Consider the following 15765-nt stretch of genomic DNA (forward strand, 5'->3'; position numbering starts at 1 on the left):
CACTCGGTAGGTAGGTAGGTAGATAAATATGTGCACAATAATTAAGTTAAAATGTTTTATCACTATAATATAACCATGTATTTTAGAAAGCCACTGTAGTATGACTGTTTTGGAAATATTTTGGAAGCAGATGTAGTAGTCATAGAGTGCAGCTTAACCGTAACACACTAATGTTAAGGTACTTCAGTAATTATTCAGAATGAGAATTTTTTTCATATGCAGTTTAGTACCTGTTGCATAGGGTAGCTATGAAATATGGTTACTGCTTCTCTTGATTTGTTTGATTTCCAACCTTAAATGTATTTTGTGTGTTGAAGATATGAAATGACAGCCTTTGGAACAGAATGTTAATTATGTATTAGCCTGAATCAGAGTGTGAACTGTTAACTCATCATCGGTACCTACATTAAGACCTAGCAGAGTTGGTCATAATCATAGAAGATACGGTTTGTGATTTGGTGCAAGCTTCAGCAATGTGCACTTTCAATAATGACAATTGTGGCCATTGTGTGTATAACAGTAGTGCTGAGAAGTACCACCACAACCAATGTCTAAATAGTAAATGTTCACTACAAAATAGTGTTTAAAATATTTTTAAAAAATCAAATAACTTGGATCCTCAAGTCGATATATTTATGTTATGGCATTAGGTTTCTTCTCCCTGATGTGTCAGAGCAGCTAATTTCCAAAGTATCACCAGATCTGTTGCCCAAGGGAATGAAAGAATGCAGCTATAAATTACACTTTGCAGTAAAAGAGCTATGTTTTCCTAAAGTATCAGTACATTTATGACCTCAATGAGTAGGAAAAATAGCTATAAATATCTTGCTCCATGTTTTGCCCACTTTGCCAAAAATATTAAATTTGATAGGATGGATGATGAAAGCAACTGCTTGTACATACCTAATGTATATGCAGTACATCACTCAGGATGCTCTTTTCTGATAAAAAAGCTTAAAATAGCCAGTGAATCTTTTACAAATAAACTAGCCACAGATTTAAGAATGGTGTAGTAGCAATACATTATACAGGCATTTGCCATTGGATGCCACTGACATAGCACTGTGAGGCAGATGTTATTCTAATACAGGGGGACTACCGTCTGCTAATATCACCAGACCAGTCAAACAGTGACAGACTTAGATAAGTAGAAGCTCGTTTTTTCACTGCTGCAGTTTCTCAAAATAAGATCAACTGGTACTTTTTTCTTTGCATGTAACTTAACTAATTTTGTTCCTCCTTCCAAAACATATATTAATTGATTGGATGCACAACCTGTCCCGTACATTAGTCACTCTTGTTGTATATGATATACACAACAGTTATTTTGTTGTTGAAGCCTGTTATGACTGACTTTACACCTCATTGGCTCAGTTTGAGTAACAGAATAATGACATTTAAATCAGATATAAAAGTGTGATTCAGAAAACTATAGGTAACTGACTAAATTTGTATATGCAAACACACAAAAAAAAATTATCTTTTAAGTTACATTTTGATATTGCTTCATATCAGACATGTAACATGAGCCAGGAAAATGAAAAAATAATTGGAGCTGAATATTCCTGGAATTGAATTAAGAACAGTTAAATGGTTCTAGAGTTTCACTTCCATGCCATCATTTTTATTGCCCCTCATTATTATTATTATTATTATTATTATTATTATTATTATTATTATTAATAATAGTAATTGTTTTGTTATACCAGATCCACTTTTAATAATATCATCTTTACTTGTTACTTTTAACTGCAACACATTGAAAACCTAGCCAAAAACAGAGACATTTCCAGGGCTATAAAAATTATTTTGCAGTGGACAAGTCAGCACTCCTGGGGCAAGACAGTGCACGACTAAATGTTTTATAGATATAGATACATATTATGTGTATGTCAGCATAAGGGTATGGTAGTTTTTATCGAACAGGCACAATACTGATATCTATTTAGTTGAAAGACACAGATGTGCAGGGTATGCCTGGGTAGGGCATTATGCCATTTCCCTGGGGACTGTGCGATTCTGGATGTTTTATATATATATATATATATATATATATATATATATATATATATATATATATATATATATAAATATATAGAGAGATATATAGATAGATATATATGTATATATGGGTTCACTTTATAATTTCAAAATACTGAAATACGGAATTTCAGTATTTCGAAATCACAAAGTCGAAAAATGAAAATCGCAAAAGTGCATAATCGTGAATTCGAATAACTGAAATTCGCGGTTATGGCTTACGGTACATGATGTGCAGTGTTGGGAGTGTATCATGTATGGATGTAGGTGCAATTGAAGGTAAGTGAGTGTTTTGTAAGGGTTATGTGTGGAATTTGAGTGTGTCTGTGTGTGTGGATGTATGTATATGTGTGATGTTTGTGTGTGCGAGGGACTGTGAAATATGTGTGTGTGTGTGTGTTTCCTTTTTGTGTCTCTGCAATTTAATATATATAAGTAGGGTAGGTGTGGTGGGTGCAGCCCCCCATATGAGGGGTGCAGGGGGGCTTGCCCCCCTGCTTACATGTAGTGTAGGTTTGTTTGTTTGTGTTTTTGTGTTTGTGTGTGTTTTGTTTGTTGTAGTGTAGGTTGGACGAAGTATGTGCTGTGTGGTGTATGGTTTGTATGTGTTTGCGATTGTGTGCTGTCGGGATTATGGGTGTTCGACTTTATGATTTCAAAATACTGAAATTCGGTATTTCAGTATTTTTAAATTATAAAGTGAATCTGTATATATATATATATATATATATATATATATATATATATATATATATATATATATATATATATATATATATATATATATATATATATATATATATATATAAAACTAACATCAGGTGTTGGGGGGGTTTGGCGGAGCTTGCTTTTTGTTGTGAGCAATAGCTGCCAATGTTCCATTTTCCGACATTCTGATATCAACATTATAAACATTGCTATTTTGTCCATTCAGTATAGAGTACTACACCCGTGTGTGTGTGTGTGTGTGTGTGTGTGTGCGTGAGCATGTGCAGGGGTGTGCTGTGTGTGTGAATGTGTGCGTGAGCATGTGCAGGGGTGTGCATGAGTATCATGGGATCATAGCAGATTACTAAGTTATCAACTCGGAGCTCACTTTAAGCCTAGCCGTTTCATCCCAATGTAATACCATAGAAATGCTAGTCAATACCAAAGACTAAATTTAGTGATGACTACCCATGTCCAGGAGGGTTGTGGGTGGTATCCCCAGTAAGAATTTACAATGCCCCATCCACTCGTCCAGGTTCCCCTTGAACAGTGTCATAGAGGTTCTCTGTTTCACATGAATTGGTAGCCTATTCCAAAGATGCTGCAGTCACTGGGAGATAAATCTGTCCCTTCGGTATTTTCTATTAAAGTCACAGGCCATATTTAGGTCCCTGGAATGGGTAGTTTGATTTACAGATATACAGCAAGTTCATTAGGTTAGCATTTTGGATTGCTCTGTAGGCCAAGCATAAGTCTCCCCTAATACAATGGCCAAGCATAAGTCTCCCCTAATACAATACGGAGTATAGTGACAGGGACTTTAATCAGTCTTTTTAAGGCACATGCTGGAGCCCCTTGATCTTAGTTATATACAAACTCACAGACAAACTCAGCAGACAAAGACAGAGGGAGAAAATTAGGGAAATGCTACACTCACCTTCTGCTCTTCTCCAGGTCTGGCTACCATGACAGGATGCCAGCAATTTTTTTCATATACCAATTATGAGCATCAATCAGCTATGAAGCGACAAAGAGTAGGGCTCCCTGTTATTATTATTATTAGTAGAAATAGTGTTTTTTTAACCAATAACACAACAAAGATACATTAATTAATGTCCAGCACGTGCGTTACTTTTTGTTTTTTTTTTACACTGACACAGGCTTTGACACAGTAGGACAAAATGTAAAATCCCACTTTCTTTGTTGTTGTTTGCCTTTCGGCTTTTCCCGGTAAGAGGTCGCTACAGCGGAACTCTGGTACGCTAATGATTGGCAGTAGATTTTTACGAAATGCCGAGGTGCCAGCTCGACACCCAACCTTCAATGAAAGCACGCCCATTTATGCATGCATGTCTTTCGAACACTACCCAACTGCGGGGAGGACATGCAGACTTCACACAGAAGGCACTCCCAAGCCTAGCCGAGAATCGAATGGGAGAACCTCTTGCTGTGAGGTAACAACGCTACCGCCGTACCACCGTGGCCGCTTTCTTTACAGACTGAAAATAGTACCATTTCCAGTAAAGAATTGTGTCTGCTTTTGCAACCTGCAAAGTACTTCTTAGTCTGAGACATAACAGTTTTACCATTCTGCTTTCTTACTGCAAGTATTTGTTTGGAAGTAAGAAGTAAAGTATAAGAAAGAGAAGGCACTATCACCTGAAGGGTAGCACTTCTTGGAAAACTACAAATAATATGGCAGTATCTGGTAAAAGATGGCTGCAAGCTATGTACTCCACTTAATTATATGATCAAGCAGGCCAACCTTTAGTGTGGTAATCTGGAACAGTTAACTAAACACAAGCAATACTGTTGTTCTTAGGTTAAAATGATAGTCTTTGCACTTAGAATAATTACAGATGAGACACTATTTTTAAGAATTTTTTTCAGCACTAAAAGCTTGCCTCAAAGTGACACTGGCAAGAACAAAGTAAAGGAAAAAAGGAAGACTAAAAAGAAGAGAAAAGCTATGAAGTATATTTGAAGACTAACATCCATTTCCTGGAATTTGTCGTGTTTTATAAAATAATATCATTAACGAATGGTTAAATAGCATTTCTAATAGTTGAAGTCTAGTGACAAACTTGTTTCTGTTATGATTATATATGAAAAATTCTATTAGAAAAAATACACGCAATACTTAATTAAGCTTTGACACATACCCAGCACTCATTTTGTATGGTTCACTTCCTAAAGTACAAAGTCTGTTAAAAATGATTGGGCTCTGTATTTTTTTCCAGATGACACTAGAAATGCTTTGAACAGTGCCATACTTTTTATTAAGATGCATGCCAGTACAATTGCCTCTGGCTCCCTGAAATCATTTAGCAGACATACACCAAGCTGCTGCGACATTCTTATTTACCTCAAAATGGACATGACGGTTTTTAGGTTTCTTTTAAATGGTGTAGCAAACTTTAAAAAATCAATGAAATCATAGTATCAAGAACACTAAAATGCAAGTACTGTAACCCTATTTACTGCCAATTTGATCTCTGTGGGACTTTTCAAAGCCAGAAAATAGTCAGCCTGAAATGTAGATCCCACCACAGGCATTTTCCATAGTTCATACCATTACAAACCACATACATCTGTTTTAAAAAGCAACTTGTAATTTTATGGTATAATTTTTGTGCATACTGCATGTCTTTTGTAAATGGGCCAGTAATTTGATGGAAAATTCTTGTCTTCAACTTTTCCCATGGATTCACTTTAAAGAAGTAGAATTTTAGGGTTGTTCCAATTGCTCCCTAGACTCTCCTGCAACACATGCAAAGCAGAGAAACATGGACAAAGTGGCAGATGGTATGACTGCTTCCATGGGCTAAACTGTAAATTATGTTGGTAGCAGACATACTAATTTAATTTACAAAAGATTTCTTCTAGTTATATTTCTTTGAATTTCTTGCATGGCTGTAACTATTATGCCAGAAATCAATAATAGATTTTTGTTTTTTTATGACTGCTCCCCGACACATTAGCACAGAAACTGCATTAGTAGGCATCCATTGTCATCATCCGCCTGGTGCACTCGCTTCATATTTGGGGTAGGATCTACCACCTACATATCGGCTTGTTAATAGGCTTGATCATATGTAAGTACTAGCATAGCTGCCCTTGTGGCCCATTTTAAGCCTAAAAGAAAAGACCACCCAACAAAGTCAAAACAGCAGTTAAAACTGTATCAAATCTGAAAAGAAACCACCACTGAAAAAATAAAAACTTGAACGATGCAGTCAAATTTCAGGAAGTGATCTCCAAAGCCGATTTCCATTTCAAAGATGAGAATAACACTGTGTACCTTGTGTCTGTAAAGTAAACACCTTAAGAATTATCCAATCCCAACCCATTTCATAGTTTCAGAGTGCATACACAACAAGGGGAATGTTTTGTACTGTTTGTAAGGGGATGTCTTGCAGAAATGTCCTCATATTACTGGAGAGAGGCAACATGAGGAGAAATGTGAAGTCTTCTCTTATACCAGTAAAGTCATAGGATGAACAATAAGGAGAACCATGGGAAGACACGGTACATTTTCTGAAAGGATCTGTTGTTTATTTCAATGAATTTTACAAATTAAAAAAATATGTAACATGCCTGAGTGGAGTGGGAGAGGGGCTTGCTACCCCATATGTAGAGGGCTTGACCAGCTGAACCCACTTACAAAATATAACATTCTCTATGGAAGAAAAAGTCTGAGGAAGTCTGTAAAAATTCATTAAGGTAGTCTCAATGAAATGGGCTTCAACTAAATGTACAGCTGGGAGGAATGGGGGAAATGTTGGTCACTTCCAAAGTAAGATTACCATACCGCACACTGACTAATGGAGAAACTGTGGGTATAGCAGTAAATTAGGATATAAACTAAGAACAAACCATATCTTATTTATGAGTCTGTGGCTAACCACTTACCAAGTCAGAAGCTACAACCTTGTTATATATAATTCATTATATAATTAAATGTGATTAATATTTAATGATGTGTATGCATACTGACCACACAATCAGTATACCCAATGTAAATCCAGCATTACTCACAGGAATAAGTCCAATGGGCTGCAGTATGTTCTGTGCTCCACTAAGTGGAGAAAAGAAAATGTAACTACCATCAGGTGGAAGTTTTCAAGAAGAATTGGAAGAATGATGATGACTTCAAAGTCATTATAAATACATTTTCTGCTGTATTTAAAATATAAGGCACATAAAAACAGTAAACAATGTGAATGACCAAAATCTTTTAAAACATTAGTCCAAACTCATACCTGTACATCAGGAGACTGAATGCATCCACACACAAAAACAATTAATTAGTAAATTCACGTGTACTCCTGAGTCCTTAAAAGACGCAATCTGCAGTTACTATAATTCCCGTTGCCATGGATAGTCATGGCCTTGCATTAGTCTTGAGTGTCATAATGAGGGCCATATTCAGACCTTGGCAATGTAGTATGATCCACCAATCAGTGGACTTGGTTGTCTTCTAAAGGTTGACAAATATGTCTTATTCATTTTCAGATTTGTCACCATTAGGAAAAACTATGAAAAAATCTATGAGTCATTCCCTTCCTTTGTGTGTGTGGGTGTCCACATCTATATATGTATATATGTATATGTGTGTGTATATATATATATATATATATATATATATATATATATATATATATAAAACAGCATTACTTACTGTCAAAACAGAAACCCATGGACATCTGGCAGAGCCGATTCAGATGATCAAAATATACCAGCTTTGACAATCCAAAATTACAGTACAGTGGGGATTGTGGAATATGACCTTTTCTCCTTGTAGTGCAATCTCAGAGTTGGTATATATAATTAGTGGGGAGGGGTAGGCAGCAAACCTCCCACATGGGTGGTATAGTCTTTGTTTTTGATACTTTCTTGATGAATGTTTTGTATTTGACAGTTTGTGAAGCATTCTTGTCATTTCAATGGATAGGTATGCTGCCATATATGTATATATTCAGTGCATTTAAAGCGTTATATTGTATTCTGGGAAATAGAACTGAATTTTATTTATTTTTTCCAGTGGCAGAACTGAGAAACTGAATCTTTAAAGAATAATGTATTTTCATTGTTAAAAAAAAGTGTTATCAAAGCATGCAAAATGAAAGATGTTGTACAGTCACAAGAAGATAGAACATGATGAACATAAATTACATCCAACTTACATATAGGAGTTCAGAAACTAGTACACGTACGTGCAAGGGAGGGTGCAGACATTGGTTGCTGACTAGCATGGAGAGGGAAGCAGAGGTTTGCAACCACAAATTTATGGTATTAAGACACAAATGGTGGGCAAGGCAGGTATTACACAGAGGAGGAGAATGATTTAAGGCTTCCAAGAACCCCGAGCACTAAAAGAAGGGCTACAAATTAATGGAGATGCAGTGGTCTCCAATAAAGGACAAACTGGAATGCTTCTATCCGAGCAGCTCCAGTTTCTTCTACATCTAGGTAAGGTTATGTTGGGTAGCTCCATATATCAGCAGTCTAAAGGTCAGATTTGAGAAAGCCTTATGCTGTTGTAACCTAATACAAATAATCTGGGTAAGAGCACTACATTATTTTTTTTTCTTTCTATGAATACTTTAGCAAAGAATTTTTTATTCATGGAGGTGATTAAAAGCTGTGTACTGCCAAGCATTCAAGCATGGCTGTAGCCAGACAACAGTACTCACCTAAGTGCATTTCTTATGGTTTCAACAGTGAATCCATTGTGGCTTAAAGAGGACAAAAGATTTTTTTTATTGTTTTAATTAATTCCTGTGGGATAGATATATGCACAGCTTACCAATTCAAAAGACAACCTCATTTAATTGATGTGGAAAGACAGCAGTTGATATGCTGTATAATTTCCAGAGCATATAAGCATATTTGGAAATTAGAAGTTATGTACTCACCATAACGTTCCATCTGAGTAGGTGACTTCATTTGGATGCAACCTGTGGGTATCGGATCCGACCTCGAATCCGAGCCGGCATTTCAAAAGCTTAGGCTCCGAGCTCCTAGCTCCTCCCTCTTACCCATAACCCCTTGCCAAGCCCTGACTGACCTCAGATTGAGTTTGCCTCAAAAATACTGACAACAGTACACAAAGAAAACAGCATAAATACTCGCTCTATAAAGGTCGGGGGGATGGAGGGGGGGATGGTTGCATCCAAATGAAGTCACCTACTCAGATGGAACGTTATGGTGAGTACATAACTTCTAAATCTGAAGTAGGCAGACTTCATTTGTCTGCAACCTGTGGGACAGAGTCCCCAGCTACCTGAATCTTGGGCGGCCGTCATGGAAGGATGTTTCGGAGCACCGCTGAGCCAAAGGATGCTCTTCCTCTGGAAACAACATCCACCTTGTAATGAGAAATAAAAGTATGAGGCGAGGCCCAAGTAGCTGCCGCAAATATCATCCAATGAAACACGTGACCTAAAGGCGGCTGACGTGGAGACAGCCCTAGTAGAATGAGCCGTAACCCTCTGAGGAGCAGGTCTACCTGAAGTGTCATAAGCCTGCAGAATACAATTAGCAATCCACCTAGATAGTGTGACTTTAGACACTGCTTTACCCAAAGCAAATTTAGCAAAGGAGACGAACAGCTGATCTGATTTCCTGTGACCAGCTGTTCTGTGAACATAAAAACGTAATTGTCTATGAACATCCAAGGAATGTAATTTGTATTCTCCTTTGTTTGAGTACTTGGGAAAAAACACAGGTAAATTGATTGATTGGTTGGTTAATATTAGATTCAGAAGAGACCTTCGGAAGAAAAGATGGATTGGTCCTGAGGCACACCCTATCAGGAAAGAAAGAAAGGTAAGGCGGCTTGACGCATAGAGCCTGAAGCTCAGACACTCTTCTGGCTGAAGTGATAGCTACCAAGAAAGCAGTCTTCCAGGAAAGGTATTTTAGATCTGTAGAAGCTGCAGGCTCGAAGGGAGGAGCAGTAAGGGCCTGCAGGACTAAAGACAAGTCCCAAGGTGGTACAACCTCCTTGACTGGAGGCCTCAACAAAAAAATCCCTTTGAGAAAGGTTTTGCATAATTTCGCCGTCATGAGGGGAGCTGTCTCATGACCAATGTGGTAATGCGAGATAGCTGCCAATTGTACCTTAATCGTGGAAGAACTTGCCCCTTGATGAAAGAGGTCTGTTAAAAAATCCAGCACTGCTGACATAGGTGCTGAGAAAGGATCCAAAGTTCTCTGTACCGCCCAAATAGAGAATCTCTTCCATTTACTCCGATAAACCTGCCTGGTGGAAGGTTTATGAGCTGCCACTAAGATGGCCTTGACCGGTGATGAGATACCGGGAGTCCTAATCAAGGATGGAACTGGAGCAGCCAAGCTGTCAATTTCAGGGTGCGCAGATTGGGAACCGCAATTCCCAGAGGGTGGGAGATGAGATCCGGAATCGGATCCAGAATCCAGGGTGGATTGATTTTGTGAGACCATACAAAGGGGAACCAGGGTTGATGAGGCCAGAACAGGGCAATGAGAATCATTCTGCTCCCCAAACTGTTGGCTTTCTGCAGAAGCCTCTGCATCAGAGGTAGTGGAGAGTAGGCATAAAGGAGACCGGGAGGCCAAGCATGCACCAGAGCATCTCTCGGGAATTCCCCTGGTGGGGGAAGCAGAGCGAAGAAATTGTCGCATTTGGCGTTTGAGGGAGAGGCAAAAAGATCGCAACAGGGTTGTCCCTAAACAGCAAAAATCTTCTTCGCTACCTGAGGATTGAGAGACCACTCGTGAGGAGAAAGAATGGTGCGACTGAGTTTGTCCACGAGGATGTTGGATTTTCCCGGAATGTGCGTTGCTACCAGAAAGCGTTTGGTGGAAATTGCCCATTCCCAGACTCTCATGGCCTCTCGACAAAGGGGGTAAGACCTGGTTCCTCTCTGTTTGTTGATGTACCAGACTACCGACATTTTGTCTGTCTGAATCGCAATAGTCCCTGAAGGAAGAACGTGGTGAAGTGCTTGCAACGCTAGGAGCACCGCCCTCATTTCCAGGACATTTATATGCAACGACATCTCTGTGGGGTTCCACGTGCCTTGGACAATCTTTCCCGCAGAATGCCCTCCCCACCCGAGGCAAGAAGCGTCCGTGGTCACTGTGGCTCGGGGAAATGCAGCACAAAAAGGTCTCCCTGTGAGGGGCTCCGGAGAAAGAAGCCACCAAAGAAGGGAATCCCTGCACGCTTTGCTGACCGCTATCGGAGTGTTGAGAGAGGAACAAAGAGGGGACCACTGAACCTGAAGGGTCCATTGAAGAACCCGCATTCGTAAGCGAGCATGAATGAGAAGCGGGATAGCTGCCGCCATTGAACCTAGGGCCCTCAGGACCGAAGCTGCAGTTGGAGATGGTTGCAGGACCGCTGCTACATGACACTTCAGGTTGGCAATTCTGTCTGGAGTGAGGAAGGCTCGCATTGACCTGGTGTTTAGCCTTCCTCCTATGAAATCTATAGCTTGTGTGGGGTGCAGTAAAGATTTCTCCCAGTTGACAGTGATGCCCAGCCTTGGGGCTAGTTGAAGAAAGTAGTCCCTGGCTGAGCACAGAAGATGCCTTGATGATGCCGTCAGGAGCCAGTCGTCCAGGTACGGAAAGACCTGTAATCCCTGGAGCCTCAGGTGGGCCGCTACCACCGCTAGAACCTTGGTGAACACCCTGGGGGCTGAGGTGAGACCAAAGGGGAGGACCCTGAACTGATAATGACTGGCTCCCAGCCGGAAGCGAAGAAACCTCCTGGACCATCTGTCCATGCGAATGTGGTAGTACGCGTCCTTGAGGTCGATGGAGCACATCCAGTCGTTCTCCCTCAAGAGGTGGAGTATAGATTGAAGGGTGACCATCCAGAACTTTTGCTTGGTTACTGACAGGTTCAGCTGGGAAAGGTCTAAGATTGGTCTTAAGTCCCCCGTTTTCTTTGGCACCAAAAAGAACCTGGAGTAAAACCCTGACCCGGTTTGATCTGGGGGGACACGCTGGATAGCTCTTTTTTCTAGCAGCTGTTCGATTTCGATAGCTGCTGCCTCCCTTTGGTCGGGTGGAACATCTGGGAGGCTGCGAGATCTGGGAACTTTGTACAAGGGGATTGTATAACCTCTGGATATCACGCGAAGCACCCAACGGTCTGATGTGATGGACTCCCAAGAAGTTAGGTGCTTCGAGAAACGCCCCCCGACTGCCTCCAGAGACGGACAGCCGGGCAACCCTTCAGGGCTGCTGCGTGGGTCTCTCAGAGAAAGGTTCTCTGGACCCAAAGTTTCTAGGAGCCCCCCTGCCTCTAGGACGGCGACCTCCCTGTCCTCCTCTGCCACGGGAGGACTGGTTATCCGGAGCAGGTTGGGACTGCTGCAATTTCCGGAACCACATCTTCTTCTGTCCCTTTTGGTTCTTCGAGAAGGACCTCTGGGGAGCTGAGAAGCGGACTCCGACGGCAGACAGCGTCTTCCCGTCCTTTTCGCTCTGGACCTGTGTTTCGCGAACAGTCTTGCCAAACAAGGCAGAACCATCAAATGGGGCATTCGCGAAAGTCGCCTTGAAGGGCTCTGCGAAGTCACAGTGGCGGAGCCAGGCCTGCCGCCTCATGACTAGGCCTGCTCCGCTGGCTCTAGCGGCTCCCTCGGTAGCATGAGAAAGTAGTGGCCATTCGGGTGGAGTATACCTGCTTATCCTCACCCGACATGGACTCTGGGGGAGATGCAGCGTACTCTTTAATTAGATCCCGCTGCATCCTGATGACATGTGCCATGTAGTTCAGCGCTCTCAAAGAGAAGGTAGCTGAACTGAAAACTCGCTTCCCAATGCGATCCATCGAGCGGGACTCCTTGCCTGGAGGATGCATAGAGGGACTCTCCTGGGCCAATTCCCTCTTCGTGGCTGCAGCCATCATCATGGCATCTACTGGGGGGCCCTTGCTCCAGTGAGTGCGGTCTGCCGGAGGGGAGAGGATACGGTCCGGACGCTTGGGTACAGGCTCAACAGTGTCCGGATCCTTCCACGCTCTGATGGAAATAAGGTCCACCAGAGGGTCGGCAGGAGGGGACACCCAAGAGGTAGATGGGCCCGCCTCGAATGCCTCCAAGAACACAGACTCGTCTGAGGAAGCCTTGGGGGCAGACCACCCCCCCCTGATCCTTAACATTTCCATAATGTCTCCAAATGAGACGTCTTCAGGGGGTGACCTTGGGGAGCCTTCCCCTTCATCCAAGTCTGTGTCTTCGGTAACGGACTCGGGGGAGTCCATGTGCCTCCTTTTGCACTTACGCTTCCGAGGTACTTCATCGGGGGGCTGTCCGAGGAGTACTCTTCCGCAGTTGGATGTTCCAAGGGAACTACTTGGGACATCGAGGCGGGCTGTCCCTGGGACCGGCTGGTGGGAGCCTGGCCCAACTGCAAGGGAGTGCGGGATGGAGCCGTGGCAGGGACTGGGGGTCCGGACGTCCTCAACAGTGCCCTTTCCACTACGTCGAAGGCCGAGGGGGAGCCAGCTTCTCTAAGCCCCGAGAGCCGACCCCCACTCGGATCCGACGCACGGATCGGAGTCGGAGCCGAAACCGTCAGATCCGAGAGACCAGTGTGCTCCGACCTGGACGGAGCCGAAGACACACCAGCTCCCTCGGATCCGAGGCTCGGTCCTCAGCTCCGGAGAGGTCGGGTCCGAAGTACCCGAAGCACTCAAGGGATGGGACGGATCCGAGGTGCGCCGACCTATCGGATCCGACCCACCCCCGGATCCAACTCTGCCCGGCGCCGACAGCTCCGAACCCGTGGTATGGGTCGGAGAAGGAGCCAAAGGGGCGAAAAAAGGGGTCGAAGCCCCTCCCGGATGGGGGGGGGCTAGGAGCACTCCCATTTGCATTTGGGCCTGGATGAATTTCCTCATCATCCGGTCCATATCTGCTTCACTCATAGAAAAAGTGGATCTGGTGGAGGCCACCGAAGCGGACCTAGAGAGCCGCCTCGGGGACCTTGCTGAAGGGCTAGCCTCCTCCTCCTCGGGCCCAGGAGAGAACCGAGGGAGTGGAGCCGAGGAGGAGGAAAGCTAGAAGGCACAGGGAGGCCCGCTTAGATGGAGGAGCCGAACTGGAGGTTTCGGCTCTCCTTTTGTGGTGCCTCTCCCTGTGCCTCTCCTTCTCCCTCTCCCTAGAAGACTCTCTCTCCTCCGGCATCTTAGAGGGAGGTTGAGTCCCAGCCGGAGGAGGAGAGCCCACAGCAACAGCTTGCTGAGTAGAAGGGGCAGAAGCCGAAGCGGTATCTGGGGGGAGAAGTCCCGCCAGCACCAACTTCGACCTCCGCTCCCTCAAAGCTCGGGGGTTGAACCCTGCACAAATGGTACAACCAGATGACAGGTGTTCAACCCCAAGCATTCTTGACGAGTGTGGCCATCCGCTGGGGACAGCTTATGGCCACACTCGGCACATTTAGAGAAAACAGCCTTATGGGCTTCCGACATGATAAGCCCTAATAGGCCTAAACAACACACACACACAAACTACGCAAAAACCCGTGAAAAGTTAAAAATAAAGAGAGAGGAAAGCCTAACACACTCAACACTAACTAATTAAATGAAAAAAGTTGAGATTATTTAAACTTTTTCTGTCAGAAATAACTTATCTGCACCAAAAAACGCCAGGAGCTCAAGAATCCGTCGCAACTTGAAAGCGGCAAACGAAATCTGAGGTCAGTCAGGGCTTGGCAAGGGGTTATGGGTAAGAGGGAGGAGCTAGGAGCCTAAGCTTTTGAAATGCCGGCTCAGATCCGAGGTCGGATCCGATACCCACAGGTTGCAGACAAATGAAGTCTGCCTACTTCAGATCTTATGTTTTATAAATGTGAGGTGAAATGAAGCATGAACAATAGAGTGCATGTAAAAATGCAGATTTCTGGTTATACCCTTAATCACTGCATACATTGTAAAGTTAGTACACTCGTGGTACAACTCTGGCCTAAGAATGTGGAATTATAATATATTATATCATGCGTGATCTTCTATGTTCTTCTTAAGTCTTGTGAGAAACCAGAGTTAAGGACTACTGCAATATGAAAATAATTAAGGAATCTAATCAAACAATAGCTCTGTTTAAACTTTGTGTTACAGAATCTAAAATGTATATATTTTCATAAATGGCAATCTGGCAAACATTTGAAGTTTAACACTGACCTTAACAAAATACAGGGAAATGTTGCCCGTCTTGAAAGATTTTGGTTAGCTCCACAGCATTGTGAGAAATCACATATAGGGAACATCAGCTATTTCCCTAACATATTGCAAATTGTTACTAACCAATGATATAAACATTTCATAAGGGATGTTTTTGTAATAATAGAGTAAACAGGCTGTGGGTGAGAAAAACATACTCTTTAGAATGTTTTGCTAGTCTGACTCCACAGTAATTTGAGCTTTCTGATTTCATACCTTGTAGAACTGAATGTCAGGTTTAAGGAACGTAAAGGAAACAAGACAAGCAAGAAAGAATAAACATCATAACACCAATATAATGGAGAATAAACTAATACTTATACCTTAAAAAACAATAGAATCAGATAGGACACTATAAACAAAAACAGGATAAATATCTGGCTAGTAGGTACAGGTAGAATACCTTTATCATATGAAGAAATGTGGAACACCGAATGCTGGCATCCTGTAAATAAAGTGCTACAGCCACTGTGGCTTTTTTTTCAGTCACTCTTATATATTTTTTTTATTTCTGTGTTTTGCCTCTCAGATGCACATGACTAATATTGATGGCGTGAGAGATGATTACATAAATTACTTTAACATCACACTCGCTTCATTTTTCTCTGTACTTGGTCTCAGCATTCATGACATCAACAAAATTTAAATTATGCACTTACTGCTTATAATACTTCTGTGGACAGGGCTGTTTTACCACTATGTCATCTCTCTTACCATTTGTCTAAACATTGTCAGTGTTAAATAAATTTAAGTGAGATTTCTGGCAGAGGAAAAGCACATCCTGCAACATTAGAATC

The 15765-nt window shown here is 42.2% G+C and overlaps 1 protein-coding gene across 8 annotated transcripts in view; it reads left to right on the plus strand.

Annotated features, from left to right (window-relative positions):
- The window catches only part of TNC (tenascin C), a 223528-nt gene that overhangs the window by 126407 nt on the left and 81356 nt on the right, over positions 1–15765 (plus strand). The gene's annotated exons all lie outside the window — the stretch shown is intronic.

The sequence above is a fragment of the Protopterus annectens genome, chromosome 16.part0, assembly GCF_019279795.1.
Source record: "Protopterus annectens isolate FY-2018-M chromosome 16.part0, PAN1.0, whole genome shotgun sequence".
Taxonomy (NCBI): Eukaryota; Metazoa; Chordata; order Ceratodontiformes; family Protopteridae; genus Protopterus; species Protopterus annectens.